Genomic DNA, 16,793 nt, shown 5'->3' with positions numbered 1-16,793 from the left:
CTGCTGTTTACACATGGCCCTGCTGGTCCACCTGGGGTGCCTGGTCTCACAGGGAAGACCTCTTCTCCGTGCCTTCCAGCATGCTGGGCTGAAGTTGTATTGCTCCCAGATATTGCTGGCATGAGGAGATCAGGGCAGCCCTGTGGTGCAAGAAGAGGTCCCAGTCCCTGGGTGTGAACCTGGAGCCAGTCCATGCTCTGGGCTGCAGCCAGACCTCCGTCAGGCTCCTTGCGTAACCCTCCCCAGGGAACAGGTTTTCCTGGCTGGTGTCTGCTGGCTGCAGTGAGTGGAGGGTGCTCTGGGTCCATCCCTGACCTCCTGGAGCTCCTGCAGGAGCTGAGGGGTGGCAGCAGGGACAGTGGCACACACGGGGGGCCAGGCCAGGGCACGGTGACCATCGGTGTGTCTGTGAGCAGGCACGGGGAGTGGGGCAAGCCCAGCTGCAGCCTGGCAGGAGCTGCCTGTGCTCCTGGCTGTGCTCCTGGCTGCTGTCCCTCAAGTTTGGGGTTGTGGGTGAGGTGTTTATTCTCCGTAAATAGATAACCCCAGCAGGCTGGCAGTGAGAGGGGAGCACTTTGTCACGCAGGCTGGTGCCCTGCCAAGTGCGCCTTGTTTGCTCAAGCAGTTTCATTTCTCTCCCTCTGCAGTTTGTGTTACCTAACTGGCCTGGGACAATGTTTAACCAGCTCCAAGAGCAGCAGGGAACCTGTCTGCCTCGCCTCCTGTGCCCCCAGTGTCCCCAGTGCCCATCGCTGCCACCCCAGTGCCATTGCTGAGCGGGTGGCACAGCAGGCTTGGGGCAGAGGCAAGGTCTGTGGATCATAAAGTCTGAAAATGGTTTGGAAGGGAACTTATAGACCACCATGATCCACCCCTGCCATGGGCAGGGACACCTTCCACTGTCCCAGGCTGCTCCAAACCCCATCCAGCCTGGCCTTGGACACTCCCAGGGATCCAGGAGCAGCCACAGCTGCTCTGGGCACCCTGTGCCAGGGTCTCCCCTCCCTCACAGGATGCCCTCCTCAAATATAATCTAACCCTACCCTCTGTCAGTGTGGAGCCATTCCCCTTTGTCCCTTGAGGTCCCCCAGCTGCGTGGGTACCTTGTGGGAGAGAAGGAGGAGGAGGAGGAGGGAGGGGTGTGTGGGCACAGATGGGGGGACCAGATCCTGCCACCCCTCATGAAATCTGTGTGGGTCATTGGGATGAAGAGCCAGGAAGGGCTGGAGAAAGAGCAAGGCTTGAGGAATGCACACACAAACACCAACACACGTGCACAACCAGCACATTGGGGTAACCCCTACAGCAGCCTCCATCCTGAGCCACCCTAGCAGAGCCTCCCAGCACACTGGCAGGAAAAACAGATGATTTGTTTATTTTTTTTATTCTCTCCGAAGGTACCTGGATTTTATGGCTGTGGCAAGCCATGACAAGAACTGAAGAAAAAGAGGATTTTCCTCCAAGAAAGCCTCCCCTCACACTTTTACCCTGGGGTCTGTTGGGAGACTTTTCCCATCAGGTGGTCCCAAGCTGAACGTGCTTCTGGCACACAGATATTTCCATTTCTCATGGAAGTATCTTGGGCACCCTTCGAGTCTCAGAATTACAGTGTGTTTTGTCCTCCTCAAGACTTCCCAAAGGGCCACAGGGGCCATTGCTTAGCCCTGGTCCCAGTTAGGGAACAGTTTGCCCTGGCCACTGTGGCCAAAAGCAGGTTGTTGTGGCTGAAATGTGCTGAGTGGGAGCAGAGAAATTGGGTGAGGGGAGAGGTTTCATCTGGACAGGCAAGAAGGTGTCCAATATCCCACATGCCAGACCATGAACTGCCCCTAAGCACAACAGCATGACCTGATTTTCCAGCCAAGCCAGACTGTGGCCATCCTTGAGCAGATCAGAGGGGATGGGAACGCAGTGGGGATGGGGACAGCCACTGGGAGGCAGGGACCATCTCTCTGGTTCCCACTGCTCCCACTGCCTTCAAGCTCCCTGCAGTCCCTGCTGGCTTTCACCCTTCCTCAGCCTTCTGCCTTTGCAGCCAGGGCAGAGCTCAGGGCTGGCAGAGCAGGGGAGCCACCATGGGAACCCTGCACACCTGGGGACCGTGCAGGGGAACGGGAGAAAAGGGTGTGAGCAGGGGAACCACTCTGGGGCCTCGGGGATGGAGCCTCAGGGGCTGGAAGGAGAGTGTTTGGGGTCGTGCTGTGAGGGATGGGGCTGTTACAAGTGGAAGTGCAGAGGGGAGGGCAGAGCTGTCACCCAGAGCCCCCACATCACACAGGGGCTGGGCAGGACAGTGCTGCCAGTGGGTTTGCAGCAGGGTGCCCTGCTTTCAGGGCTGGGCTGGCATGGCTGGGGCTGGGCAGGAGCCCTGGGCTGCATCCCTGCTCTCTGGGGCAGTTACCTGGGCTTCCAAAGCAGCCTTCCCTCGATGGTTTCCTTGATAACCCCTTCCAGCAGCAGCTGCCAGGGGTGCCTACCTGGCCAGGGCAGCTGCCTGCTGACAGGAGCTCATCTGGCAACCCTGGGCTGTTTGGTTGTTCAACAAGAGAATGGCTGTTCCCACTGGAGGAATGGGGAAGCAGTTGCCTGGAACCAGTGTCCAATGCCAGGCTGGATGAGGCTTGGAGCAACCTGGGACAGAGGGAGGTGTCCCTGGCCATGGCAGGGGGGTGGAATTAGATGGTCTTTAAGATCCTTTCCAACACAAACCTAGGACTCTGATTATGTGACCTGATCCCAGCCCAAAGCTTTATTCTCACACATGTTTGACACAGCTGCATCTCTGCATCCTCCCCAGCTCCTGTACCAGCCCAGAACTACAGAAAATACCAGATCTCTGCCTGCCCAGGCTGGGATACCTGTTCAGCCCTTGGTTTCTGGCATCCTGAAAAGGGTCTTCTTGGGTGGATGTCTCCAAGCTTCCTTCATTGCCCTCTCTCCCTCATGGCCACCAAGAATCACAGGCCTGTTTTATTGTGGAAGAAAAAGAAATGTTCATTGCATTCTTGTTTCCTGGCCAGCCCTGCCCTTTGTTATCCACCAAACACGATTATGGAGCCTGGCACTCCACCAGCTTGAAATGGAGTGGCTGGGCAGAGCATGAGCTGGGGAGTCCAGGAATGGGAAAGCACAAACTGAAGGGCCCAGCCGAGCTCGTGGCAACCCTGGTGGGCTGGCAGATGCCAAAGAGGCTGCCAAGGGCTGCTGCAGCTTCCATCACACAGACATTTCACTGCAGCTGACCAAAGCCTCCTGAGAGCTCCTACCTTCCCACAGGCAATAATCACCACTAGCTCTTCTCTCTGCTTCCTCCTGAGCAGGCCACAGAAGCTCTTTGCCAAGCCATCACGTGCTGTCCTCAAAGCCCTGTGATCTGGAGAGGCTTGGGACTTGGGGCTTGGTGATGGGAATGAGGGTGGCTGCAGATGCTGTGGCTGTGTGATGGGGGACAGAGCTGTGTGAACTCACAGCCTGCAGCTCCCAGCTGGTATTTTCTTTCCTCCAGTCTGTGCAGATTCATTTCACAGAGAAGTCAGCAGGAGCCCCAGTCTCCTCCACTGGCTGCTCACCTTCCCACCCAGTCGTGGCCACATGCTCATCCGTAAGTTTTCACTAGGAATTCACACAGCAAATTAAAGTGTGTGAGCCCACTGAACCATTTTGGGTACATTCTGAACCCAGTTCAGCAAGGCACCAAGTATCAAGAGTTACTCTTCAAAAGCCAGTGTGGCCAGGGCACCGCTCCTGGCCTCACCTGCCCTGCTCCAGGTGTGTGAGCAAGGCTGTCCCAGCTCCATCCCCTCCCCTGCTGCAGTATCCCAGCACAGGAGCAGGCAGGGAGGAAGGACAGCAGAATGCTGTGCTGGAGGAGAAGGAAGATGAGGAGCAGAGGTGTCTGAAATGCCTGAGAGGAGATGCAAGGGAGCAGTGAGAACTGGAATATAGGAGCTACCACCCTGCTGCATTGCAGTGATGCCTAATGAAGCCAGAGACACGGGGAACCCCTTGCTGAGCATTTCACTGTGTCCATTGAGCCTGAAGACAAAGGGAAATCTCTCTCTGGCTGAACCCTGGGGGTTCCTGACCTGCAGCACTGGCTATGTCATGGAGGCTGCCGATGGCCAGAGATGTTCCAAGGGCACGCAGGGAGGAAATGGGAACAACCACACGGTCAGTGTGTCACCCTGTGGCAGGCCAGGGGGGTCAGCAGCACCGTGGCATGGACAGGAGCATCACAACCCTCCTGTGTGTCATCCTGGCAGGATTCCAGGGGTCAGGACAGGTGTGAGTATCCAGCCTGCTGTGCCATGCACTGTGTTGTGCTGCTGTGTTTATTTCCCTGCCTGCCTGCCCGTGAATCACAGAACCATTGGGCTGGAAGGGAACTTAGAAACCACCTTGTTCCACCCCTGCCATGGGCAGGGACACCTTCCATTAGCCCAGGCTGCTCCAAGCCCCATCCAGCCTGGCCTTGGACACTCCCAGGGATCCAGGGGCAGCCCCAGCTGCTCTGGGCACCTGTGCCAGGGCCTGCCCACCCTCACAGGGAACAATTCCTTCCCAGTATCCCATCCATCCCTGCCCTCTGGCAGTGGGAAGCCATTCCCCCTTGTGCTGGCACTTCACACCCTTGTCCAGAATCCCTCTCCAGCTCTCTTGCATCCCCTTTAGGCACTGGAAGGGGCTCTAAGGTCTCCCTAGAGGCTTCTCTTCTCCAGGCTGAACAATTCCATATTCCCTTAGCCTTTCCTGTCACCATCCCCAACCAGCAGAGGTTTCCAGCTGCCCAGTGTGCCCGTTGGGCAGGACAGGGCTGCTGGTGCCCTGAGAGCTGCGGGCACACCCTCTGAGCACAAGACAGGTTTGCGTGTCTCTTGCGTCAGCCCTGCTCTCTGCCAGAGCCCCAGGGCAAAGGTCTGCTTGGGGCTGAGGTGTCAGAGCCCCCTCCATCTCTAAAGGTCTGCAGGAGCCAGGGAGACGAAGAGCTGAGGATCTAGTCCTGCCCACCCCAACACAAAACCTTGGAAGATATCGCTTCACATTGATCTGGCTGGGGGCAGATGCCCCTACCCGGCCTTTCCTCATCCAGGGGACAAAGCTCCTGTGGGGTGGGGTGTCTGCTGCTAAACACACCCCAGGGCAAAGCGGCCACAGTGGGCAGCCCATGGGTGCCAGCCTCGGCTGGGGCACATCCAGGGCTGCCATTGTGTGCCTGCCAGCTGCAGCTCCCGTGTGATCCCCAGGCTCCCTGGAGAGCTGGCTCTCCTCCAGCCTTTGCCTTCAGGACTGCAGGTGAGCAAGTCCAGGCCTGAGCCTGCTCTCGGGCAAAGGGTGGGTCTGACAAGATCTCATGGCTCCAGGCCTTTCTGAAAGGAGCCGAGTTTCAGAGCGCTCGTTGTGGGAGCCACAAACACCGGTGCCATTACATAAGGCACGTCTGGGGGTGTGCAGCAGGGTGAACTGAGGAGAAGCACAGCTCCTGGGCCACAGTGCTGGTGCAGAAACCAGGGACTTTGGGGCCAGGTCCTGATGATGAGACAGTTGTGATTTTCCCATGGGATCTGCAGGATTCCAGCAGCAGGAGGATGAGATCCTTGGCTCTTTCTGACACAGTGGGCACAGTGTGGCTTGTGCACAGTCTGCCCTGGCTGTGGAGGTGCCTATCCCAGTTTTCTTCCTTGCACATTCCCTGTACCCAGCTGAACACAGCGAGACCTGGCTCTGTGTGACACTGAGCTCCAGCTGGTGGCATCTGAGGTGCTGGCCTTGTCACCTTGTCTGAGGTGAGGCCAGGGCAGGCAGCAGCGATGAACAGAAAGCGTCTGGCCCCAGGCCAGCCTTTGGCAGTAGCCAGAATGTTCTGTGTAGGATCCAGAGGGGCACATGGACACCGAGTCCCTCGGGGTTTACCCAGGAGGAGCCCTTCACCTCCTGCACCCCAACAGGCTGGTGGAATCCATGTGCAGGAAACCCTTCTCCAGCAACAGGACTAAGAGGGAGGGAGCCCTGGCGTGTGCCTCAAGGGTTCTTTGAGCACAGCAGGAGAGGAGAGAGGCACATGGAGGAGCTGACTGTCTGTCCCCTCTCCCTGGGCAATGCAGGGAAGCCCTGAGGCTGCCTAGGGGCCTCTGGTCCCAGGAGCCCTTCCCAAGCCATCCCAGGGAGCAGGTCCCAAGGGTCACTTTACCTGTGGGCAGGTCCTCAGCCTTTGTGCAGAGAGCCATCCCTCCCTCCCTCCCGCATCCTCCCTTCCCAGAAGTGACGGTGGCAGGCGGTGGCAGGTGGCCAGCCCCACCTGTCTGACAGGTAGAGCAAGGGTGGGGGCAGTGCCTGGCACCCGCTGCCTGTCCCAACCTGCCGGGGTCCTGCCAGCAATCACCTGCTGAGGAGCAGGAGTGGTGTCCCCAGCCCCAGTGGCACCCTGCAGGGACAGCTCTGCCCCACCTCGGGGGCAATGCACTGCTGGCTGAGGATATCCTGAGAAACGGGGTTGGGCTTGTTCATCCTGGAAAAGAGAAAGCTCCAGGGAGACTTTAGAGCTGCTTCCAATGCCTAAAAGAAGCCTATAAAAAAAGAGGGTGAGCAATTTTTACGCAGCAAGATAGTGACAGGACAAGGGGGAAGATTTTTTAACTGAAGAAGGAGAGACTTAGATTAGATATCAGGAAGGAATTCTCCTCTATGAAGGTGGTGATGCCCTGGCACAGCGTGCCCAGAGCAGCTGTGGCTGCCCCTGGATCCCTGGGAGCATCCAAGGCCAGGTTGGACAGGGCTTGGAGCAGCCTGGGACGGTGGGAGGTGTCCCTGCCATGGCAGGGGTGGAACAGGATGACCCTCTGTGTAACACACAGGGAGTCACAGAGCCTCAGACACTGCAGACACACAGCTATGGGCACATCCAGCCTGTGTGCCACTGGAAACACTCCCAGACAGAGACACAACCGATGCAGGCAGAAGGTGAGGCTCACAGACAGCCCCCACGCACACACAGGTACCTGCAGAGCCTGGGAGCTGCAGGTGTGCACACAGACACACACAGAGATGCTCTCTGCAACACTCAGGTGTGTCAGCAGTTACACACAGCCTTACTCACACACAGTTACTCACACAAGCCCCCACACAACTCCTCACCCATGGCCATACACACTCCCTCAGGCAGGCAGCACCCAGCATGGTGGTGGCCACACACATGTCCCACCTCCATCACCCACAGAGGATGCCCAGGTGTCCCCTCACCCTCAGCCAGCCATACACACCCCAGCCTGTCTCTGCTCCCAGCTCCCTGGACTGAGAAGGGCTTTGGGATGGGCAGAAATCCCTGAGGGGTGCTGATGGGACCAAGGAATCACGGTGGTGATTGGAGGCAACAAGGAAGGACACCTGATGATATGGGGTAAGTGCTGCCTGTTCTGTGACAGCAGAACCCCCAGGTGTCAGGAGCTGAGCCCCAGCCTTGCCTGGTGAAGGAGCAAACAGAGCATGGGTGGACTCTTGGCCATCCCTGTCATTTTATCAGGAGATGGCAAAGACAGGCTTGTGCCAGCACCGTGCCTGCTCTGGCACCCATCATCCCAAATGTGTCCCCAGCAGGGGCTGGGAGGGCCCCTTTGGGGCACACCTGGGCAGTGTCCAAGGGCTCTGTGACCCCACACTGCATATTTCCCTAGTTCCAGTCCCCACAGATTGATGGTGTCAGAGCTGCAGGGCCAGGCTCGCCTGGGGTCAGAGACCTCCAGCATTCACAGCACCTCAGCACTAACTGAGAGTCACAAACACCCTCCTGGATCTGGCTGGGCCATTCCAGCCCTGAGTGACAGCCACCAGCATCTTGCCCAGCCACTTCCAAACAAGCCAAACAGCTTGAGGTCTTGCAAAGGCGCTGCAGACATCTCAACCCAAACCAAGCTGAGGTCTGGGCTGTGCCTCTCTCCTCCAGGCAGGGCTGAAAATGCCATCAGCTGCCAGCCACAGTGGCTCACACACACCAGCCCAGCCGACTGCTACCTACCTCAGTTTGCCCAGGCAAAAGCCACCAAGCGTCCCTGGGGCCGTGGGGCGTGCAGGACACGAGTCCCAGAACACAGGGCTAGGGTGATGGAGCTCACTGGGGTGGAAGCAGCAATTGGGTCTCCATGAGGAGACACGCTGGCCAGGCTTCAAAGCAAATTTGTGCCCACGGAGGGAGGTGAGGAGGGCTGAGGGGTGACTTGGCACTGTACAGAGCTCCTCCTGCACAGGAGATCAGTTCTTCCTCTGGGCCCACAACAGCAGGGTGGCAATCTCAGTGCTGAGCCTTTAGCTTGGCTCCCCCCTTGTCCACAAACAGTGAGCAAATCCCATTTATCCTGAGGAAACAGGCACCTAACATGGGGTGTGCCACAGGGAAAGCTGGATGGGGAAAGGGCCATGCTGACCCTGTGACTGTCCCACATTGCCCCCGGGGTGGCAATGAGCTCATTCCCTGCGCTCACCCTCCGCACCGCATGCCAGGTGCTTTGTCATGAGGCAAGGGGAGGAGGGGGAACAGGTTATTCAAGGTCTGCAGGGCCCAGGGCACGAAGAGGGTGAGGGCAGGGGTTGGGGTAGGAGAGCTGGGCGGGCAGGCAGGGTGCAGCCCCCTCCCCTTGCCACAGGAGCTCCGGGCAGGGGGGCTCAGGCAGCGCCAGGCACTGCGGGGCAGCCACAGGGCACAAACGGAGGGAGCAGCAGACTTTGCCCCCACCCCTCCTACAAGGTGTGGCACAGAGACTGAACAGTCTGCAGGGCATAATTACCATCAAAGCCGGAACAGGTGGGTTGGGATCAAGAGGGGTCATATTTGGGTCAGGTCAGGAGACCTGACCTGCATGGGATGAACAGAACACCCCTGTGATGGGTTCTGCAGCATGACAGCCTCCTTCCCTGCCTGGGGCTCCTCAGCAGTCAGTGTGTCCCCCACAGGCACATTCCCAGCCTGAGAACCAGCAGCTTCCATGTGTCCATGTTATAGATACATTCTATGTTATTGGCTTTTCACAAATATTAATATGAATGTTATGTGTATAAGAATGAGAAATTTTGTTGTATTAATATAGTTTTCTTTATTTCTGTTATTGATGAAATTTAGAAATAGTAGTATAATACATATATGTTAGGTTATGGCATAGTATTAAAATAAAAACTGTCTTTGTTTGTATAACCCAAAGACTGAGGAAAAAAGAAATAGCTAGAGAACTCCTGCATTTGTAAACTATCTTATCCAGATGAAGACAGCAGTGACCAGAGCTTTGGGGGAGGAATTTATTGCATTTCTGGTATCAGGGAATGTAAATCTCGATGGCACCAAGATGATTGATCTATTGGGAAGGGGGAAAGAGAAAACTAAACAGAAGAACACCAAAGATCCTAAGAAGAATGTATGGATATGTATGAGAATTTATGGATATGCAGTAGGATTCTGTTTTTAAGGGACAATCCTTTGTCAGTAAGGTGTGCTCTCTTGGATGAATGCAGACACGCCCGGCCATATCTGTATACTTTACTTTATTTTTCTCTCCTAATTGTTTTTTTATTAAACTTTTAAATTTTACAAAAATTATGTGAACCTCGTTTTTCACAGTCCACATGGACCAGAACAATTCCACAGCCCTGGAGCACCTTCCTGCCCTCCCCAGGCTCTTCTTTGCCACCTGTCCACCAAAATGGGCAAACTCCTTTTGGAGAGGCCACGACCCTGCAAGGCACAGGGACGGGGCAAAGCAGCCCTTCTGCTCTGCCATCCCAGGGCACTGGGCTCTCTGGGCACCTTGCAGAGCTGGTGATGCTTCACAGAACACTGCTCCTTCTCTTCCACTCCAGCCACTGCTTTCCCTGCTGGCAGATGCCACAGCCAGAGCCCCCGATCCCCACGTGCTCATCCCTCCTGCCTTTGGGGAGTTCTGTGCTCCTTTCCCCTGCACTGTACCCTCCCCACACACACAGACCCTCCTCTCACACACATCCCAACCCTGCACACACACACACTCACCATCCTCGCCCCCATCCGTGTCTCTCCCTGCTCTACCCCTTGGGCTGAAGGTTGGGGTGTCAGAGGGGGCCATGGCTGCTGACACAGAGGGTTGTCTTGGAGAGGTCAGGGCTGGACACTCGGTGCCACAAATGTCTGTACAAAGATTTGGCTGCTACCAAGGTCTCCAGAAAACAGAGGAGGGGATGAGGAAGCACTGTGAGAGGTGAGGATGCTCCCAAACCTGCCTGTCCCAAACCATGCTGTCCCAGAGCCATCCCTGTCACCAGCACACAGCTGGACACTGGCAAGGGACTGTCAGAGCTCCTAGTCCAGGACAAGAGCCAGCAGGAACCTCTGCTCCCAAGGGCTGGGGGGCTACAAGAGTCCCCTTTCATGTCTAGCATTGCCCCAACAGTGCAGCTGGTCCTTGCTCCAGACACTGGCCTGGGGAATGACTGCAGCCCCTCCCTGCCCTGGTGATGGCTGGAAATTTTCTCTTTTTGTGTTGAAGTATGACAAGAGATACTGCTGTCCAGTCACTTCTCTTTCTGTGACCTTTGTGCGTGGCCAGAAGAGCTGTCCCCCAGTCCTGATGGCTCGTTGGAGTCTGGGCTGCTCCCACACCCCAAGATCTGGGGATGGAGGGAGGAGCAGAGCTGAGGACACCTGCCCTATGGAGGCAGAAGGATGCCCTGAGGAGGGATGACCCCATACAAGTGCAGGGGGCACACCAGCAGTGCAAAGGAGAGAGGGTTTGGGAGACCTGCAGAGCTGGGGCACGGCTGAGCCGCACCATGCCTGGCGCACCCAGCGCCAGAGCGGGTCCCTGGGTCCCTCCCTGCCCTGGTGGGTGGGGGGAGCTGGCTGCAGGCCCCCCGGTGTGGGGTGTCCAGGTGTGTTTGTGCTATCGAGGTGTGGGCACGCGTCTCCCCGTGGGCAGGGCCCCGCGCATGGGGCTCCGTGAGCGCCGTGTCAGACGGGCTGCGGCACCACCCTGACATTGATTTTGCAAACACTCCTGGGGTCAGGAGCTACGTAAAGGACAAGTGTAGGTAGTGCCAGTGTCTGTGCTGAGCTGTGCCTCCTCGGCTGGGTCACCCAGGGAGAGCAGAGGACGCGGTGCAGCACAGGGAGCGGGTGGAAACTCTGCCCTGGGACAAATAAAGCACGGCACCAACTCATGCAAAACAAGATGAGGGACTGAGGATTCCCCCGGCCAAGAGCCTGGTGGGTCTGTAACAGCTGGAGCTGCATTCCTGGGCACCTCCCCCAGCACTGGGCACAAGGATCTGGGGTTCGTCACCAGCTGGCTGGAGTCCCGGTGGAGATGTGGGAAGCCAGGGAGGTTCCTGGCACCCATCCACATCTCCAGGGGAGCTTGCAGTCCTGCTCGGTCTCCCAGGGCTGCTGAGAGTGGCCAGGCTTTTAGTTCAGTTTAGCCATGGTGACCCCAACACCGCTTACCTGTTCCTTGGTGCAGTGGCCAGAGTCAGGGCTGGATGTTGTGGTGCTCCCTCCCTGCTCTCACTGCAGTCCCACGGTGCTGGGGATCCCACTGCCTGCTGTTCCACCTCCCATCCCAGCCACCCTGCAGGCAGGGACATCAGGGCACAGCCAGGAACACCCCATCAGCCTGAACTGGTGGTTTCCCAGAAGAGGGATGTGGAAGCCTCGACACAGCTCCGCTTCTCCAGCACCTGGGGTGGTTCTCTCAGCTGCAGATGGCATTTAGGGTGCAGGGGTGGCTCTGTGCCCCAGGGGTGGAACCCTGTGGGGCTGCAGACTCTGGGGAGCTCCTTCTCTTTTCAGACACCTGCTGCTCCTGACACTAATCTGTCTTCAAACCTCTTGCTCACAGAAATAAAACACAACGCTGAAAGTGCCAGTGGAGACACCAAAGAAAGGCCATTTTAAAGCCCTCCTTTCTGTCCCCAGCCTGCAGCCCTGCAGCCCTGCTCTCACAGAGCCCCTGCCCTGACACAAAGCTGTGCAGCCCCTGGGGCTCAGCAAGTGTGGCAGAGCTCTTACTCCTTTTAATGCAGGACTGGCTGAGATATCCACTGGGATGAAGGCAGCACCTTGCCCCCACTTCCCAGAGAAAGGAAGAGCTGTCAGGGAGGGGAAGGGCTGTAGGACCCTCTGAACTTCGCTCCTGTCTGCCTGGTCCCCCTCAGCCCCATTGCCTGGTGCTGCCATGGGGTCTGGGGTCTGTCCCCAGCCCCTCACCCTGCTGTGGGCACTGCTGACCCTCTCCCGACCTCGGGCTGGCCCTGTGCCTCCCCATGTCACCGGATTTTCCAGGGACCGGGCTCAGCTCAGCTGCTGTGGAAATTCCCCACCTCCCTCCCACGGCAGGAGCTGCTCCACCTCAGCACCCCGAGAGCCCCAGGGCTGTCCCAGGCCGGGCTGTGCCTCTCCCTGCTGCCTGGAGAGCAGCCCGTGTCCTGACTCTGCAGAAGCCCTGCTGAGCAAGCCCTGACAGCGCTGGAGGCAGAGCTGGCTATGAACAGTGGCCTCTTTGTGGTGGCTGGGAGCAGGAGTGCCCGTGCTCCTGGGACTGACTGATTTATTTATGGAGGTGAATGCTTACAGCTTGTTTGAAAGGAAAACACGGCACCTCGGGGTGCAGGCGGTGGTGCCTCCCCACCAAGTCCAGGCACCCAGAGCTATGGGTATGTGTCCTGGAGGGTGGGAAAGGCCCAGAGCACCCAGGTACCACCCAGTGCCAGTGCAGAGCCCACCCCAGCCCTGCTGCAGGCTCTTTGGGAAAGGGGAAAATGAGGCAAGAAGGAAAGGACAGCAAAAGGCCTTCTCCAGGATCCTTCCAGCACTGTCCTGTGGTTAGGACTTGAGGCAAACACCACATCCAGCCCTTCAGGGCTCGTCTGGATCTGCTCCAGCACTGACACAAGCTCATCCCACACCTGGACCAGTGCATGGATTGCTGCACCCATGGCAGGCAGCTCCTCCCTGCCTTTGGCTTCCAACCATGGTGAAGATGTCACCAGGCTGCTGCAGAACAGCTGATGTGACACCTGATGCCCTGTCCCCCAGAACCCCTCTGCTCCTGGGACCTGGGGCAGGGAAGATCAAGGCCCAAACTTAGTGAGGTTGCAGTTAGGAAAATGAATGTTCTTGATCAGTTTGGGGCTGTCCTGTGGGCAGAGAAGCTTCATGTCTGCCCAAACTGCAGGTCTTGGCTGCCACGAGACTTCACTCCCACAGCCTGGCAGCAGCAGAGCTCCCCATGGCATGAGCTCAGCTGGCCAAACCCCCTCCCAAGGTGCAGCTCACTTGCCTGCAGAGAGGAGTGTCTGTGTGTTTGGGGGGCAGGCCAGGTGAGAAGCTGGTAGGTGTGCTGGAGGGAAGCTGATGGAATGTTCATATTTATCCTCCATCAGTGTTACCTCACTAACCACAGTGCCACCTTGGCCACCTTGCACCTGGTACACCTGGGCATCTTCTTCCCTGGCAGTGGAGATGGCACAGTGCTCCTGCCTCTGCTCCATCAAGGAGCATCACCAGATCCCTGGGGTGGTTCCTGCTGGAGTCTCATCCCCTTGGCCCCTGGTGCTGATGGCCCCAGGGATGACTCCATCCAGGAGCTATGGCAGTTCTGGGTCAGGACCTCAGGAAGCCTGAGGTGTTCCAGCAGTGTGTGCTCGTTTTTCAGTGACCTGCCGAGAGGAATGTGTGCTTCCAAGGACACCCAGCTCTCCAGCTTTGGCATCCTGTGGGATGGTGACCAACAGCCATGGTGTGAGTGGGGGGCCATGTCCCTCAGTCCTGCTGCAGCTTGGCTGCTGATCTGCCAAGAGCAGACCACCATGGCCCTCATGGCTAGCGAGGCTGGGACAGGTTCAGTGGGAGAGGTGGGATTTATCTCATCACCAGGAGAAGCAGCGCAGCTTCAGCATGAGGTCCAGCAAATCTGGGGGGTGAGTGGAGCTGTAGGAGCACCGTGACCTGCAGCTGCTTCTCTGGGCACGGCCGATGCTGGTGATGGGGTGGCCAGAGCAGCCTGGACCATCTCCAGCCTTCACACACACACAGAGCTGGACTTGGCTGGCCTGGGAATGGCCACAGGAGGGCAATGACCACACAGGACACCTGGACAGTGCTTGTAACAAACTCTGTCAATTGAGACCTGTCCTACATGGAGCTGGTGAGCCCACATAACACTGTGGGCTACTCTCCAAGCACAGAGCTGGGCTGTTCCTTTGTTTGTATAGCACAGGCTTTCTTCCAGCTTGGCTTCAGAGCTCACAGGGGACAGAAATGAGCACATCAACTGTTCCATTTCTGCTGAAAAAAGACACCTGCACCAACCAGTGTATAACTGCTTTGAATTCATTGCAGATTGAGTCTGGAGAGGTTATGCTCTGTCAGCAGACTGGTCCATAGATGTCTCCATGTTCTCCTTCTGAACAAGGAGAAATCACTTCAGCCCAGCCCATCTGACTGATCAGTGCAGTTTCCCCGTGGCCACTTGCCTGGGAGAAGCCTGACAAGACACTGGGGTGCTTGAGCTCTCCCCACTCATTAGCTGTGGACAGCCATGAGTCTGCAGCCACCAAACATGAGATAACAAACCCTTAGAGCAAAAAGCAGAGTTCAGTGCCCTGTCATGGCTGGGACCATGGGACAGAGATGGCACAGAGGAGGGTACAGGTCCAGGTGTCATGGACAGACTTGTTCAGACCCAGGGTACACCCTTGCTCCCAGCACCCACCCAGTCAGGACAAGTTGCCTTTCCCATGTAGAAATTCCTGTGCCATCCCCACGACCATCATATGGGGATGACAGCATCTGCAGGATGATGCAGGCCTGTTCACCCCTGAAAGCAAGCTGCTGAATCCCTCCTGCAGCCCACAACAACCCTTCTGCTCTGGCAGTTGTGGCTCGCCAGGGTCCCCCACCCTGCAGCCTCCCTGCTCAAACTGGATCTGTGTTTTTATTGCAAAGCCTGTTGTGGGGGGAGCAGGGGAGGGAGGCTTGGGGACACAGCCAGGGCTGTCCCTCCCTGCCAGCTGCTGGATGTCCCCATGTGCTGTTTGCTCAGCACTGCGTCCCGTGTGAAGGCAAACACGGCTGTGCTGGGAGGAGCAGAAACGAGGGCAAACAGAGGCTGGGACAGTCCTGCAGCCACCGGGCACGGTGAGTGGTGTTTGGGGGTTTCCAGGGCACAGCCAAAGCCAATGGCACCCCAAGAGCTCCTCACCTCTTTCAGCGGTGTGGGACACCCTGCCCCAGCCCCAGCAGTGTCCCCCTGTCCCCCCAGGCTGCTTTCACAGTGTGCAGATTTAAACTGAACCAGGCAGACCAAACTCCCCAGAACAGAGAGCTGGTTGGCTCCTGAGGACACTGAGCCCAGCAGGCGAGGGGTTAATGCCATCACTCTGAATCTGCCATCCCTGTGTGCCATCCTGAGAAACAGAGCCAGGACTGGTCAGTGACCCTGTGCACCATCAGCAATGTCCCCCACCCCACGTGCAGTGCCTGTCCCTCCTCTCTGAGCCTCAGGCATGTCCTCTGCTGCTGTCACCTCTGCAGCCCCGTCCCCCTCCTCTCTCAGCTCCCTCTGGCTGCCCCAGCGGAGGGGAGGGAAGGGAGGAGGTGAAGCATCTTCCAGTGCTGCTGGGGAAGGACAAGCCAAGTTCAAACCAGCGGTGCCTGGGGCAGACAAGGGGCCCATCTGACCCAAAAAGAGACATGGTGGGACCTTGCACTTCTGGCTCCTTGGGAGCCTGCAGCCCATGGCCAGAGCTGGCTGACCCTTGCCCATAGGAGACTCTGAACAATGTCACCTCCTCCTCCTCTAATTAGCACAGCCATTTGCTGGGGAGCTGTGCTAATTTTCTCCTGACATCTGAGGTCAGGGACAGCCCTCGTTGTCCTCCTAACACCTGCTGAGAACAGAGCTCGCTCATCCCACGTGTGCCACAGCAGGCTTTGCTCTCTGCTGGGCCTGCACAGGAGGCTGCCTGCCCCTGCACTTTGAGAGCCATTTCTACACCTCTGAAAAGGGTACCCAACACAGCTTCTCACCTCCCCATCTACCCCACAGGTAGTGGCAGAGGGGCCACAGTGTCCCTGCTCTCCCAGGAGCCACCCTGACCCAAAGGGATCTGGCCAGGGCTGCACAAAAAAATGCCCTGGTATTTCCAAGACCACCTCTGCCTGTTCGAAGCAGAGGGAGAAATCCAGCGTTCATTGGATCGTTTTTGATCAGGCTGATCATTGTGTGCTTGAGGTGTGTCTGCAGATACATTATCTGTCCCACGGTGGGGTCTGAAGTCCAGCAGATAAGAGGCTGGGGAAAGCACTCTGCAGAGCTGAGACATTCCAGGGTCTGGCAGAGGGTGTGGAGCAGGTTCCCAGTGCACAGTGCTGGTGCTGCCAGCTTCTGCTGGGAGAGGTCCCATCCCCAGTGGTGCAGTGTGGGGCTGGCTGCCTCCCGTGTACCCAGCTGTGCAGAGGGGCAGGGGGACATCCCTGGGATGTGCTGGAGCAGCAGGAACTGCCCAGCCAGGGTGGTGGTGCGAGGTGGGAGAGGGCAAGAGGCATGGCTGGGGCTCACAGCAGGCAGAGGGGAGCAAATGCTGCTCTGCCAAAGCTCCCTGCACCCACCCATCCCCACACAAGAATCCTTTGTTCCTGCCATGTCCCTGTCCCCACTGGTGCTCCACGAGTGAGGGACGAGCCCCACGGCCCTGGTGACTCTGGCAGGCAAAATGAGAATAATTAGAAGGAGGTGCCTTTATTACAGGTGTCTGTGAGGGCCTGCAGAGTCTGACCCGGAGGG

This window comes from Pseudopodoces humilis, chromosome 26, assembly GCF_049639895.1.
Source record: "Pseudopodoces humilis isolate 2021_Gansu_Grassland_sample_001 chromosome 26, ASM4963989v1, whole genome shotgun sequence".
NCBI classification, from domain to species: Eukaryota; Metazoa; Chordata; class Aves; order Passeriformes; family Paridae; genus Pseudopodoces; species Pseudopodoces humilis.
The sequence above is the reverse complement of the archived record's forward strand: the minus strand, read 5'-3'. Positions refer to the sequence as shown.